At 44.1% G+C, this 14,836-nt stretch overlaps 1 long non-coding RNA gene across 1 annotated transcript in view; it reads right to left on the bottom strand.

Annotated features, from left to right (window-relative positions):
• Positions 1–1,082: 1,082 nt before the first annotated feature.
• The window catches only part of LOC135564826 (uncharacterized), a 41,749-nt gene continuing 27,995 nt past the window's right edge, over positions 1,083–14,836 (bottom strand). Inside the window, exons 2-3 of the long non-coding RNA XR_010461283.1 lie at positions 6,745–6,933; positions 1,083–1,232 (exon numbers count right to left, since the gene is read on the bottom strand). This is a non-coding gene — a long non-coding RNA (uncharacterized LOC135564826). The remainder of the gene's footprint in view (positions 1,233–6,744; positions 6,934–14,836) is intronic.

The following is a 14,836-nucleotide window of genomic DNA, read 5'->3' on the forward strand; positions in this document are numbered from 1 at the left end:
TAGTAACAGAATGGTTATAGTAACAGATGATGGTTATAGTAACAGAATGGTTATAGTAACAGAATGGTTATAGTAACAGATGGTGATTATAGTAACATAATGGTTATAGTAACAGATGATGGTTATAGTAACAGAATGGTTATAGTAACAGATGGTGGTTATAGTAACAGATGATGGTTATAGTAACAGAATGGTTATAGTAACAGATGATGGTTATAGTAACAGATGGTGGTTATAGTAACAGATGGTGGTTATAGTAACAGAATGGTTATAGTAACAGAATGGTTATATTAAGAGAATGGTTATAGTAACAGATGATGGTTATAGTAACAGAATGGTTATAGTAACATAATGGTTATAGTAACAGAATGGTTATAGTAACAGAATGGTTATAGTAACATGATGGTTATAGTAACAGAATGGTTATAGTAACAGATGATGGTTATAGTAACAGAATGGTTATAGTAACAGAATGGTTATAGTAACAGAATGGTTATATTAAGAGAATGGTTATAGTAACAGAATGGTTATAGTAACAGAATGGTTATAGTAAAAGATGATGGTTATAGTAACAGATGGTGGTTATAGTAACAGAATGGTTATAGTAACAGAATGGTTATAGTAACAGATGATGGTTATAGTAACAGATGGTGGTTATAGTAACAGAATGGTTATAGTAACAGATGGTGGTTATAGTAACAGAATGGTTATAGTAACAGATGGTGGTTATAGTAACAGAATGGTTATAGTAACAGAATGGTTATAGTAACAGATGATGGTTATAGTAACAGAATGGTTATAGTAACAGAATGGTTATAGTAACAGATGGTGGTTATAGTAACAGAATGGTTATAGTAACAGATGGTGGTTATAGTAACAGAATGGTTATAGTAACAGAATGGTTATAGTAACAGATGGTGGTTATAGTAACAGATAATGGTTATAGTGACAGATGATAGATATAAAAGTGCATGTGTCTTTGTGTGCACGTGTGTGCGTGTGTGTCTGTGTGTGCACGTGCGTGAGTGTGTCTGTGTGTGTGCACGTGCGTGCGTGTCTGTCTGTGTGTGCACGTGCGTGTGTGTGTGTCTTACCAACGATAGTGGAGAAGCGTCTGGTGGGCTCCTTGCCAGTCACCAGCTTGTAAAGGTCAGGATAGTAGAACTCGAGACTCTCCAGAAAAACTACATAACCTCGCTCTCCTTTACCATGAAGAATGTCTAACAGACGACCTATACACACACACACACACGCACACACACCCACACACACACACACACACAACACACACACACACACACACACACACACACACACCCACACACACACACACACACAAACACACACACACATGCACACACACGCGCGCACACACACCCACACACACACGCACACACATGCGCACACACACACACACCCACGCACACACACACACGCACCGACACACACACGCGCACATACACACTCACACACACACACACACGCACATACAGATATACACGCACACACACACTCACTCACACACACACACACACCCGCCCGCACACACAGATATACACACAGACACGCACGCACACACAGATATACACGCAGACACACACGCACGCATGCATGCACACACACACACACACACACACACACACACACACACACACACACACACACACACACACACACACACACACACACACACACACACACACACAAGTCCAGGAGAGAAAGTAGATTTAATTTCTTGTTATGCCTTTTAATGTGTAATCTGATTGATAACACAGACACACCCTCTTCCTTTATAGACACACCCCCTGCTTTATAGACACACCCCCTGCTCTATAGACACACCCTCCTGCTTTATAGCCCCACCTCCTGCTTCATAGACACACCTCCTCCTTTATAGACACACCCTCCTGCTCTATAGACACACCCTCCTGCTTTATAGCCCCACCTCCTGCTTTACAAACACACAAACACACCACGTGCCTACCTGCTTACCTGGTACTTCCTGTATATAGCCATGTTATTACCTGGTACTTCCTGTATATAGCCACGTTATTACCTGGTACTCCCTGTCTATGGCCATGTTATTACCTGGTACTTCCTGTATATAGCCATGTTATTACCTGGTACTTCCTGTATATAGCCATGTTATTACCTGGTACTCCCTGTCTATAGCCATGTTATTACCTGGTACTTCCTGTATATAGCCATGTTATTACCTGGTACTTCCTGTCTATAGCCATGTTATTACCTGGTACTTCCTGTCTATAGCCATGTTATTACCTGGTACTTCCTGTATATAACCATGTTATTACCTGGTACTTCCTGTATATAGCCATGTTATTACCTGGTACTCCTGTCTATAGCCATGTTATTACCTGGTACTCCCTGTCTATAGCCATGTTATTACCTGGTACTCCTGTCTATAGCCATGTTATTACCTGGTACTTCCTGTATATAACCATGTTATTACCTGGTACTTCCTGTATATAGCCATGTTATTACCTGGTACTTCCTGTATATAACCATGTTATTACCTGGTACTTCCTGTCTATAGCCATGTTATTACCTGGTACTTCCTGTCTATAGCCATGTTATTACCTGGTACTTCATATAACCATGGTATTACCTGGTACTTCCTGTATATAGCCATGTTATTACCTGGTACTCCTGTCTATAGCCATGTTATTACCTGGTACTTCCTGTATATAGCCATGTTATTACCTGGTACTTCCTGTATATAGCCATGTTATTACCTGGTACTTCCTGTATATAGCCATGTTATTGCCTGTTATCGCTGCACATTGACTCAGTACTGTTGGAAAAGTACTCATAAGTAAGCATGTCACTGTTAGTCTACACCTGTTGTTTACGAGTGACAAATACAATTTGATTTGAAACAAGTATTGATTTCCACAGTCTGCTGCCTCAGAGTCTTTAGATACTTTTGTCAGGTGTTACTATGGATTTTTTTTTTCACCTTTATTTAACCAGGTAGGCTAGTTGAGAAAAAGTTCTCATTTGCAACTGCGACCTGGCCAAGATAAAGCATAGCAGTGTGAACAGACAACACAGAGTTACACATGGAGTAAACAATTAACAAGTCAATAACACAGTAGAAAAAAAAGAGAGTCTATATACATTGTGTGCAAAAGGCATGAGGAGGTAGGCGAATAATTACAATTTTGCAGATTAACACTGGAGTGATAAATGATCAGATGGTCATGTACAGGTAGAGATATTGGTGTGCAGAAAAGTAAATAAATAAAAACAGTATGGGGATGAGGTAGGTACAAATGGGTGGGCTATTTACCGATGGACTATGTACAGCTGCAGCGATCGGTTAGCTGCTCAGATAGCAGATGTTTGAAGTTGGTGAGGGAGATAAAAGTCTCCAACTTCAGCGATTTTTGCAATTCGTTCCAGTCACAGGCAGCAGAGAACTGGAACGAAGGCGACAAATGAGGTGTTGGCTTTAGGGATGATCAGTGAGATACACCTGCTGGAGCGCGTGCTACGGATGGGTGTTGCCATCGTGACCAGTGAACTGAGATAAGGCGGAGCTTTACCTAGCATGGACTTGTAGATGACCTGGAGCCAGTGGGTCTGGCGACGAATATGTAGCGAGGGCCAGCCGACTAGAGCATACAGGTCGCAGTGGTGGGTGCTTTAGTGACAAAACGGATGGCACTGTGATAAACTGCATCCAGTTTGCTGAGTAGAGTGTTGGAAGCTATTTTGTAGATGACATCGCCGAAGTCGAGGATTGGTAGGATAGTCAGTTTTACTAGGGTAAGTTTGGCGGCGTGAGTGAAGGAGGCTTTGTTGCGGAATGGAAAGCCGACTCTAGATTTGATTTTCGATTGGAGATGTTTGATATGAGTCTGGAAGGAGAGTTTACAGTCTAGCCAGACACCTAGGTACTTATAGATGTCCACATATTCAAGGTCGGAACCATCCAGGGTGATGATGCTAGTCAGGCGGGTGCAGGCAGCGAACGGTTGAAAAGCATGCATTTGGTTTTACTAGCGTTTAAGAGCAGTTGGAGGCCACGGAAGGAGTGTTGTATGGCATTGAAGCTCGTTTGGAGGTTAGATAGCACAGTGTCCAAGGACGGGCCAGAAGTATACAGAATGGTGTCGTCTGCGTAGAGGTGGATCAGGGAATCGCCCGCAGCAAGAGCAACATCCTTGATACATACAGAGAAAAGAGTCGGCCCGAGGAATTGAACCCTGTGGCACCCCATAGAGACTGCCAGAGGACCGGCAGCATGCCCTCCGATTTGACACACTGAACTCTGTCTGCAAAGTAGTTGGTGAACCAGGCAAGGCAGACATTAGAAAAACCGAGGCTACTGAGTCTGCCGATAAGAATATGGTGATTGACAGAGTCGAAAGCCTTGGAAAGGTGAAGACGGCTGCACAGTACTGTCTTTTATCGATGGCGGTTATGATATCGTTTAGTACCTTGAGCGTGGCTGAGGTGCACCCGTGACCGGCTCGGAAACCAGATTGCACAGCGGAGAAGGTACGGTGGGATTCGAGATGGTCAGTGACCTGTTTGTTGACTTGGCTTTCGAAGACCTTAGATAGGCAGGGCAGGATGGATATAGGTCTGTAACAGTTTGGGTCCAGGGTGTCTCCCCCTTTGAAGAGGGGGATGACTGCGGCAGCTTTCCAATCCTTGGGGATCTCAGACGATATGAAAGAGAGGTTGAACAGGCTGGTAATAGGGGTTGCGACAATGGCAGTGGATAGTTTCAGAAATAGAGGGTCCATATTGTCAAGCCCAGCTGATTTGTACGGGTCCAGGTTTTGCAGCTCTTTCAGAACATCTGCTATCTGGATTCGGGTAAAGGAGAACCTGGAGAGGCTTGGGCGAGTAGCTGCGGGGGGGGGCGGAGCTGTTGGCCGAGGTTGGAGTAGCCAGGCGGAAGGCATGGCCAGCCGTTGAGAAATGCTTGTTGAAGTATAATTACAAGCATTTCATAAGTGTCAAAGGCTTTTATTGACAATTACATGAAGCTGATGCAAAGACTCAATATTTGCAGTGTTGACCCTTTTTTTTCAAGACCTCTGCAATCCGCCCTGGCACGTTATCAATTAACTTCTGGGCCACATCCTGACTGATGGCAGCCCATTCTTGCATAATCAATGCTTGGAGTTTGTCAGAATTTGTGAGGTTTTGTTTGTCCACCCGCCTCTTGAGGATTGACCACAAGTTCTCAATGGGATTAAGGTCTGGGGAGTTTCCTGGCCATGGACCCAAAATATCGATGTTTTGTTCCCCGAGCCACTTAGTTATCACTTTTGCCTTATGGCAAGGTGCTCCATCATGCTGGAAAATGCATTGTTCGTCACCAAACTGTTCCTGGATGGTTGGGAGAAATTGCTCTCGGAGGATGTGTTGGTACCATTCTTTATTCATGGCTGTGTTCGTAGGCAAAATTGTGAATGAGCCCACTTCCTTGGCTGAGAAGCAACCCCACCCATTACTGTTGGCATGACACAGGACTGATGGTAGCGCTCACCTTGTCTTCTCCGGACAAGCTTTTTTCCAGATGCTCCAAACAATCGGAAAGGGGATTCATCAGAGAAAATGACTTTACCCCAGTCCTCAGCAGTCCAATCCCTGTACCTTTTGCAGAATATCAGTCTGTCCCTGATGTTTTTCCTGGAGAGAAGTGGCTTCTTTGCTGCCCTTCTTGACACCAGGCCATCCTCCAAAAGTCTTCGCCTCACTGTGCGTGCAGATGCACTCACACCTGCCTGCTGCCATACCTAAGCAAGCTCTGTACTGGTGGTGCCCCGATCTCGCAGCTGAATCAACTTTAGGAGACGGTCCTGGCGCTTGCTGGACTTTCTTGGGCGCCCTGAAGCCTTCTTCACAACAATTGAACCGCTCTCCTTGAAGTTCTTGATGATCCGATAAATGGTTGATTTAGGTGCAATCTTACTGGCAGCAATATCCTTGCCTGTGAAGCCCTTTTTGCGCAAAGCAATGAGGACGGTACGTGTTTCCTTGCAAGTAACAATGGTTTACAGAGGAAGAACAATGATTCCAAGCACCACCATTCTTTTAAAGCTTCCAGTCTGTTATTCGAACTCAATCGGCATGACAGAATGATCTCCAGCCTTGTCCTCGTCAACATGTACACCTGTGTTAACGAGAGAATCACTGACATGATGTCAGCTGGTCCTTTTGTGGCAGGGCTGAAATGCAGTGGAAATGTTTTTTGGGGGATTCAGTTCATTTGCATGGCAAAGAGGGACTTTGCAATTAATTGCAATTCATCTGATCAGTCTTCATAACATTCTGGAGTATATGCAAATTGCCACCATACAAACTGAGGCGGCAGACTTTGTGAAAAATAATATTTGTGTCTTTCTCAAAACTTTTGTCCATGACTGTAGAGACCAGTAGTACAGAGTTAACCTAGCTGTGCAGTTGACCTTAGAGACCAGCAGTATAGAGTTAACCTAGCTGTGCAGTTGACCTTAGAGACCAGCAGTAGAGAGTTAACCTAGCTGTGCGGTTGACCTTAGAGACCAGCAGTAGAGAGTTAACCTAGCTGTGCAGTTGACCTTAGAGACCAGCAGTAGAGAGTTAACCTAGCTGTGCGGTTGACCTTAGAGACCAGTAGTAGAGAGTTAACCTAGCTGTGCAGTTGACCTTAGAGACCAGCAGTTGAGAGTTAACCTAGCTGTGCGGTTGACCTTAGAGACCAGCAGTAGAGAGATAACCTACCTGTGCGATTGACCTTAGAGACCAGTAGTAGTGAGTTTAAGACCTCATCTTCGTCCTGTTCGTCTAGAACCTTACATTGGCGCAGGTAGGGAGTCAGTTTACCAGGCGAGATGTAGCGACTTAAGATGTAGCGGTTACTCTCCACTGACTCCCACAGAGACTCCGTGTCCTCACCTCCATTCTCCATCTCTACACACACACACACACACACACACACACACACACACACACACACACACACACACACACACACACAGTGAAAGATGTTTACTGTACCCATCTCTATGTAGGTTTACTATATCCATCTCTACACACACACAGTGAAAGATGTAGGTTTACTATATCCATCTCTCTCTATATACAGAGCCTTGTAAAAGTATTCACAACCCTTGGTGTTGCATTACAACCTGACCTCTAACCCTAACCCTTACAACCTGACCTCTAACCCTAACCCTAACCCTTACAACCTGACCTCTAACCCTAACCCTTACAACCTGACCTCTAACCTAACCCTTACAACCTGACCTCTAACCCTAATCCTAACCCTTACAACCTGACCCCTAACCATAACCCTTACAACCTGACCTCTAACCCTAACCCTAACCCTTACAACCTGACCTATAACCCTAACCCTTACAACCTGACCTCTAACCCTAACCCTTACAACCTGACCCCTAACCCTAACCCTTACAACCTGACCCCTAACCCTAACCCTTACAACCTGACCTCTAACCCTAACCCTTACAACCTGACCTCTAACCCTAACCCTTACAACCTGACCCCTAACCCTAACCCTTACAACCTGACCTCTAACCCTAACCCTAACCCTTACAACCTGACCTCTAACCCTAACCCTAACCCTTACAACCTGACCTTTAACCCTAACCCTTACAACCTGACCTCTAACCCTAACCCTAACCCTTACAACTTGACCTCTAACCCTGACCTTTAAGTTGATTTTTATTAGGATTTCATGTACCGGACATACACAAAATAGTCCAAATTGGTGATGTGAAATTTAAAGAAATTACTTGTTTAAAAAAATTCACAAAAACAAAAAACTGAAAAGTGGTGTGTGCATATGTATTCACCCCCTTTGCTATGAATCCTCTAAATAAGATCTGGTGCAACCAATTACCTTCAGAAGTCACATAATTAGTTAAATAAAGTCCACCTGTGTGCAGTCAGTCTAAGTGTCACATGATCTGTCACATGATCTCAGTATATATAAACACCTGTTCTGAAAGGTCCCAGTGTCTGCAACATCACTAAGCAAGGGGCACCATGAAGACCAAGGAGCTCTCCAAACAGGTCAGGTACAAAGTTGTGGAGAAGTACAGATCAGGGTTGGGTTATAAAAAAATATCAGAAACTTTGAACATTACACGGAGCACCATTAAATCCATTATTAAAAAATGGAAAGAACATGGCACCACCACAAACCTGAGGGCCAACCACCAAAACTCACGGACCAGGCAAAGAGGGCATTAATCAGAGAGCCACCAAAGAGACCAAAGATAATCCTGAAGGATCTGCAAAGCTCCACAGCGGAGATTGGAGTATCAGTCCATAGTACCACTTTAAGCCGTACACTCCACAGAGCTGGGCTTTACAGAAGAGTGGCCAGAAAAAATAAGTAAACATGTTTGGTGTTCGAAAAGGCATGTGGGAGACTTCCCAAACATATGGAAGAAGGTACTTTGGTCAGATGAGACTAAAAGTTAACTTTTTGGCCATCAAGGAAAATGCTATGTCTGGCGCAAACACAATACCTCTCATCACCCCCAAGACACCATCCCACAGTGAAGCATGGTGGTGGCAGCATCATGCTGTGGGGATGTTTTTCATCGGCAGAGAATGGGAAAATGGTCAGAATTGGTCAGTCGTCCGGAGAGTTGAGACTGGGACGGAGGTTCACCTTCCAGCAGGACAATGACCCTAAGCATACTGCTAAAGCAACACTTGAGTGGTTTAAGGGGAAATATTTAAATGTCTTGGAATGGCCTAGTCAGAGCCCAGACCTCAATCCAATTGAGAATCTGTGGTATGACAAAGATTGCTGTACACCAGCGAATCCCATCCAACTTGAAGGAGCTGGATGGGTTCTTGAAGGAGCTTATTTCTTGTTTGTTTCAGAATAAAACATATTTTCCCTCTTCATAGTGGCATGTTGTGTAAATCAAATGATACAAACCCCCCACAAATACATTTTAATTCCAGGTTGGAAGGCAACAAGATAGGAAAAATGCCAAGAAGGGTGAATACTTTCGTAAGCTACTGTATCTCTCTCTCTCTCTCTCTTTCTCTCTCTCTCTCTCAATTCAATTTTGATATAAGGGCTTTATTTGCATGGGAAACATATGTTTATTTCCTTAATTTTGGGTCAATCACAGTGCTCAGGTATTCTGCCACTGTGTACTCTCTGTTTTAAGGCCAAATAGCATTCCAGTTTGCTCTGTTTTTTGGTCATTTCTTTCCAATGTGTCAAGTAATTTTCTTTTTGTTTTCTCATGATTTGGTTGGGTCTAATTGTGATGCTGTCCTGGGGCTCTGTGGGGTCTGTTTGTGTTTGTGAACAGAGCCCCAGGACCAGCTTGCATAGGGAATCTCCTCTAGCTTTATCTCTCTGTAGGTGATGGCTTTGTTATGGAAGTTTTGGGAATCGCTTCCTTTTAGGTGGTTGTAGAATTTAACGGCTCTTTTCTGGATTTTGATTATTAGCAGGTATCGGCCTAATTCTGCTCTGCATTATTTGGTGTTCTATGTTATACACAGAGGATGTTTTTGCAGATTTCTGGATGCAGAGACTCAATTTAGTGTTGTCCCATTTTGTGAAATCTTGGTTGGTGAGCGGGCCCCAGACCTCGCAACCATAAAGGGCAATGGGCTCTATGACTGATTCAAGTATTTTTAGCCAAATCCTAATTGGTATGTTGAAATTTATGTTCCTTTTGATGGCATAGAATGCCCTTCTTGTCTTGTCTCTCAGATTGTTCACAGCTTTGTGGAAGTTACCTGTGGCGCTGATGTTTAAGCCAAGGGGCGGCAGTGTAGCCTAGTGGTTAGAGCGTTGGACTAGTTCAAACCCCTGAGCTGACAAGGTACAAATCTGTCGTTCTGCCCCTGAACAGGCAGTTAACCCACAGTTCCTGCAGGCCGTCATTGAAAATAAGAATTTGTTCTTAACCTCTTCAGTCGACCCTCTACTTTTTTGAACATTCTGTTAAAAATCGCGCAACATTTCAGCGCCCTGCTACTCATGCCAGGAATATAGTATATGCATTTGCTTAGTCTGTGTGGATAGAAAACACTCAGACGTTTAAAAAACTGGTTAAATCACTGCTGTGGCTTTACCAGAACGGCATTTACATCAAAAGCACAGGAAAAACTGATCACTGAAAATGGGAAAATATATCCATGCGCTACTTGAACCCTTTGATAAACGTGAACCACAATTAATTGACTGAGGTTGCAGTACCTACAGCTTCCACAGGGTGTCTAGAGTCTTGTCATTTCCCTTCGAGTTTTTTCTTGGTCAAACACATACAGGACACCGTATCTAATCCGGTCTAGGACCGGATATTTTCGTTGAGTTTCTAGCCGGACATTTTTCCAGACGGACAGCTAATGATCTTTACATCGCCTCCTGATGAATTTTATCGCTTATTAACGTTTACTAATACCTAAAGTTGCATTACAAACGTATTTCGAAGTGTTTTGTGAAAGTTTATCGTCGACTTTTTGAATTTTAAAAAATGACGTTACGTTTTGAAACGATGTTTTTTTCGTTTATCACACAGTCTACATATAACGATATCTAGGCTTTATATGGACCGATTTAATCGAAATAAAGACCCAAATAGTGTTTATGGGACATCTAGGAGTGCCAACAAAGAAGATGGTGAAAGGTAATGAATGTTTTCTATTTTATTGTGCGGTTTGTGTAACGCCGAAATGCTAATTATTTTGTTTACGTCCCCTGTGGGTCTTTTGGGGTGTTGCATGCTATCAGATAATAGCTTCTCATGCTTTCGCCGAAAAGCATTTTAAAAATCTGACTTGTTGCCTGGATTCACAACGAGTGTAGCTTTAATTCGATACCCTGCATGTGTATTTTAATGAACTTTTGAGTTTTAACTAATACTATTAGCATTTAGCGTAGCGCATTGCATTTCAGAGCTCTAGTTGGGACGCAAGCGTCCCGAGTAGAGGCAACAGGTTTTAACTGACATGCCTAGTAAAATAAAAAAGGTATGTATAGTTTTTGTGTGCTCTAGGGCAACAATGTCTAGATGGAATTTGTATTTGTGGTCCTGGTGACTGAACCTTTTTTTGGAACACCATTATTTTGGTCTTACTGAGATTTACTGTCAGGGCCAGGTCTGACAGAATCTGTGCATAAGATCTAGGTGCTGCTGTAGGCCCTCCTTGGTTGGTGACAGAAGCACCAGATCATCAGCAAACAGCAGACATTTGACTTTGGATTCTAGTAGGGTGAGGCCGGGTGCTCTCTCTCTCTCTCTCTCTCTCTCTCTCTCTCTACCTCTACATATTTCTCTCTCTCTCCCCCTCTCTCCCCCCCTCTCTCTCTCTCTCTCTCTACCTCTACATATTTCTCTACCTCTCTCTACCTCTACATATTTCTCTCTCTCTCTCTCTCTCTCTCTCTCTCTCTACCTCTACATATTTCTCTACCTCTCTCTACCTCTACATATTTCTCTCTCTCTCTCTCTCTCTCTCTCTCTCTCTCTCTCTCTCTCTACCTCTACATATTTCTCTCTCTCTCTCTCTCTCTCTCTCTCTCTCTCTCTCTCCTCCTCTACATATTTCTCTCTTTCTCTCTCTCTCTACCTCTCTCTCTCTCTCTACCTCTCTACATCTCTCTCTCTACCTCTACATATTTCTTTCTCTCTCTACCTCTCTCTCTATACTGTGTCTGGTTGGCCCTGCTCTACCCCTAACTCTAACCCTAGTAGCTCTATAACCCTGCTTTGTGTCTTCAGCCAGGCAAATCAGCCCTATCTAACACACACACACCAGATAACAGCTCTATGCAAATGTATGTATGCGTGTGTCAGGAAGGAAAGGAGACGGAAAGAACAGTTGTTTCTGCACACACACACACACACACACACACACACACACACACACACACACACACACACACACACACACACACACACACACACACACACACAGACTGAGGAGGAGATTTAAACTACAAACTGTTACCTACCACACACACACACACACACACACACACACACACACAGACTGAGGAGGAGATTTAAACTACAAACTGTTACCTACCACACACACACAGACTGAGGAGGAGATTTAAACTACGAACTGTTACCTACCACACACACACACACACACACACACACACACACACACACACACACACGGTTACCCACAGACGTTTCCTCTTCTCTTAATTTGTAGTGTGTGACTCAGAAAGCCACTTCCCACTTCCTCCTTCTACTGCAGATGTCAAGACTCAGTTCAATGTAAAGGGCTTTATTGGCCGAGGAAACATATGATAACAAGCAAGTGAAATAAACAATAAAACATGTACAGACTATATATATAATGTCTAAATATACAGTGTTGTAACGATGTACAAATAGTTAAAGTACTAAAGGGAAAATAAATCAACATAAATATGGGTTGTATTTACAATAGTGTTTGTTCTTCACTGGTTGCCCTTTTCTTGTGGCAACAGGTCACACATCTTGCTGCTGTGATGGCACACAGTGGTATTTCACCCAGTAGATATGGGAGTTTATCAAAATTGGATTTGTTTTCTAATTTCTAATTTGTGGGTCTGTTTAATCTGAGGGAAATACGTGTCTCTAATATGGCCATATATTTGGCAGGAGGTTAGTTAATGCAGCTGTTTCTATCTCCTTTTGTGGGCAGTGTGGACATAGCCTGTCTTCTCTTGAGTCCCAGCTCTGCCTTCGGCGGCCTTTCTCAATAGCAAGGCTCTCTCTCTCTCCCTCCTTAATTTTGGGTCAAGTTTTCTGCCACAGTGGTCAGGTATTCGGCAGCCTTTCTCAATAGCAGGGCTCTCTCTTTCACTCTCCTTATAGTTGGGTCAGGTATTCTGCCACAGTGATCAGGTATTTGGCAGCCTTTCTCAATAGCAAGGCTCTCTCTCTCCCTCTCCTTAATGTTGGGTCAGGTATTCTGCCACAGTGGGAAGGTATTTGGCAGCCTTTCTCAATAGCAGGGCTCTCTCTTTCACTCTCCTTATAGTTGGGTCAGGTATTCTGCCACAGTGATCAGGTATTTGGCGGCCTTTCTCAATAGCAAGGCTCTCTCTCTCCCTCTCCTTAATGTTGGGTCAGGTATTCTGCCACAGTGGGAAGGTATTTGGCAGCCTTTCTCAATAGCAAGGCTCTCTCTCTCCCTCTCCTTAATGTTGGGTCAGGTATTCTGCCACAGTGGGAAGGTATTTGGCAGCCTTTCTCAATAGCAAGGCTCTCTCTCTCCCTCTCCTTAATGTTGGGTCAGGTATTCTGCCACAGTGGGAAGGTATTTGGCAGCCTTTCTCAATAGCAAGGCTCTCTCTCCCTCTCCTTAATGTTGGGTCAGGTATTCTGCCACAGTGGGAAGGTATTTGGCAGCCTTTCTCAATAGCAAGGCTCTCTCTCCCTCTCCTTAATGTTGGGTCAGGTATTCTGCCACAGTGGGAAGGTATTTGGCAGCCTTTCTCAATAGCAAGGCTCTCTCTCCCTCTCCTTAATGTTGGGTCAGGTATTCTGCCACAGTGGGAAGGTATTTGGCAGCCTTTCTCAATAGCAAGGCTCTCTCTCTCCCTCTCCTTAATGTTGGGTCAGGTATTCTGCCACAGTGGGAAGGTATTTGGCAGCCTTTCTCAATAGCAAGGCTCTCTCTCCCTCTCCTTAATGTTGGGTCAGGTATTCTGCCACAGTGGGAAGGTATTTGGCAGCCTTTCTCAATAGCAAGGCTCTCTCTCCCTCTCCTTAATGTTGGGTCAGGTATTCTGCCACAGTGGGAAGGTATTCGGCAGCCTTTCTCAATAGCAAGGCTCTCTCTCCCTCTCTCCCTAATGTTGGGTCAGGTATTCTGCCACAGTGGGAAGGTATTCGGCAGCCTTTCTCAATAGCAAGGCTCTCTCTCCCTCTCTCCCTAATGTTGGGTCAGGTATTCTGCCACAGTGGGAAGGTATTCGGCAGCCTTTCTCAATAGCAAGGCTCTCTCTCTCCCTCTCCTTAATGTTGGGTCAGGTATTCTGCCACAGTGGGAAGGTATTCGGCAGCCTTTCTCAATAGCAAGGCTCTCTCTCCCTCTCCTTAATGTTGGGTCAGGTATTCTGCCACAGTGGGAAGGTATTCGGCAGCCTTTCTCAATAGCAAGGCTCTCTCTCTCCCTCTCCTTAATGTTGGGTCAGGTATTCTGCCACAGTGGGAAGGTATTCGGCAGCCTTTCTCAATAGCAAGGCTCTCTCTCTCCCTCTCCTTAATGTTGGGTCAGGTATTCTGCCACAGTGGGAAGGTATTCGGCAGCCTTTCTCAATAGCAAGGCTCTCTCTCCCTCTCTCCCTAATGTTGGGTCAGGTATTCTGCCACAGTGGGAAGGTATTCGGCAGCCTTTCTCAATAGCAAGGCTCTCTCTCCCTCTCTCCCTAATGTTGGGTCAGGTATTCTGCCACAGTGGGAAGGTATTCGGCAGCCTTTCTCAATAGCAAGGCTCTCTCTCCTTAATGTTGTTTTTTTTGCCACTGTGAACTCTCTATTTAGGGCCAAATAGCATTTCAGTTTTTTGGTCAATTCTTTCCCATGTGTTTTCTCATGATTTGGTTGGGTCTAATTGTGATGCTATTGCTGTCCTGGGGCTCTGTGGGGTCTGTTTGTGTTTATGAACAGAGTCGCAGAACCAGCTTGCTTAGGGGACTCTTCTCCAGGTTCATCTCTCTGTAGGTGATGGCTTTGTTATGGAAGGTTTTGGAATCGCTTCCTTTTAGGTGGTTGTAGAATTGAACGTCTCTTTTCTGGATTTTGATCATTAGCGGGTATCAGCCTAATTCTGCTCTGCGTGCCTTGTTTGGTGTTTTACGTTGCAC

Source organism: Oncorhynchus nerka, linkage group LG26, assembly GCF_034236695.1.
Source record: "Oncorhynchus nerka isolate Pitt River linkage group LG26, Oner_Uvic_2.0, whole genome shotgun sequence".
Classification (NCBI taxonomy): domain Eukaryota; kingdom Metazoa; phylum Chordata; class Actinopteri; order Salmoniformes; family Salmonidae; genus Oncorhynchus; species Oncorhynchus nerka.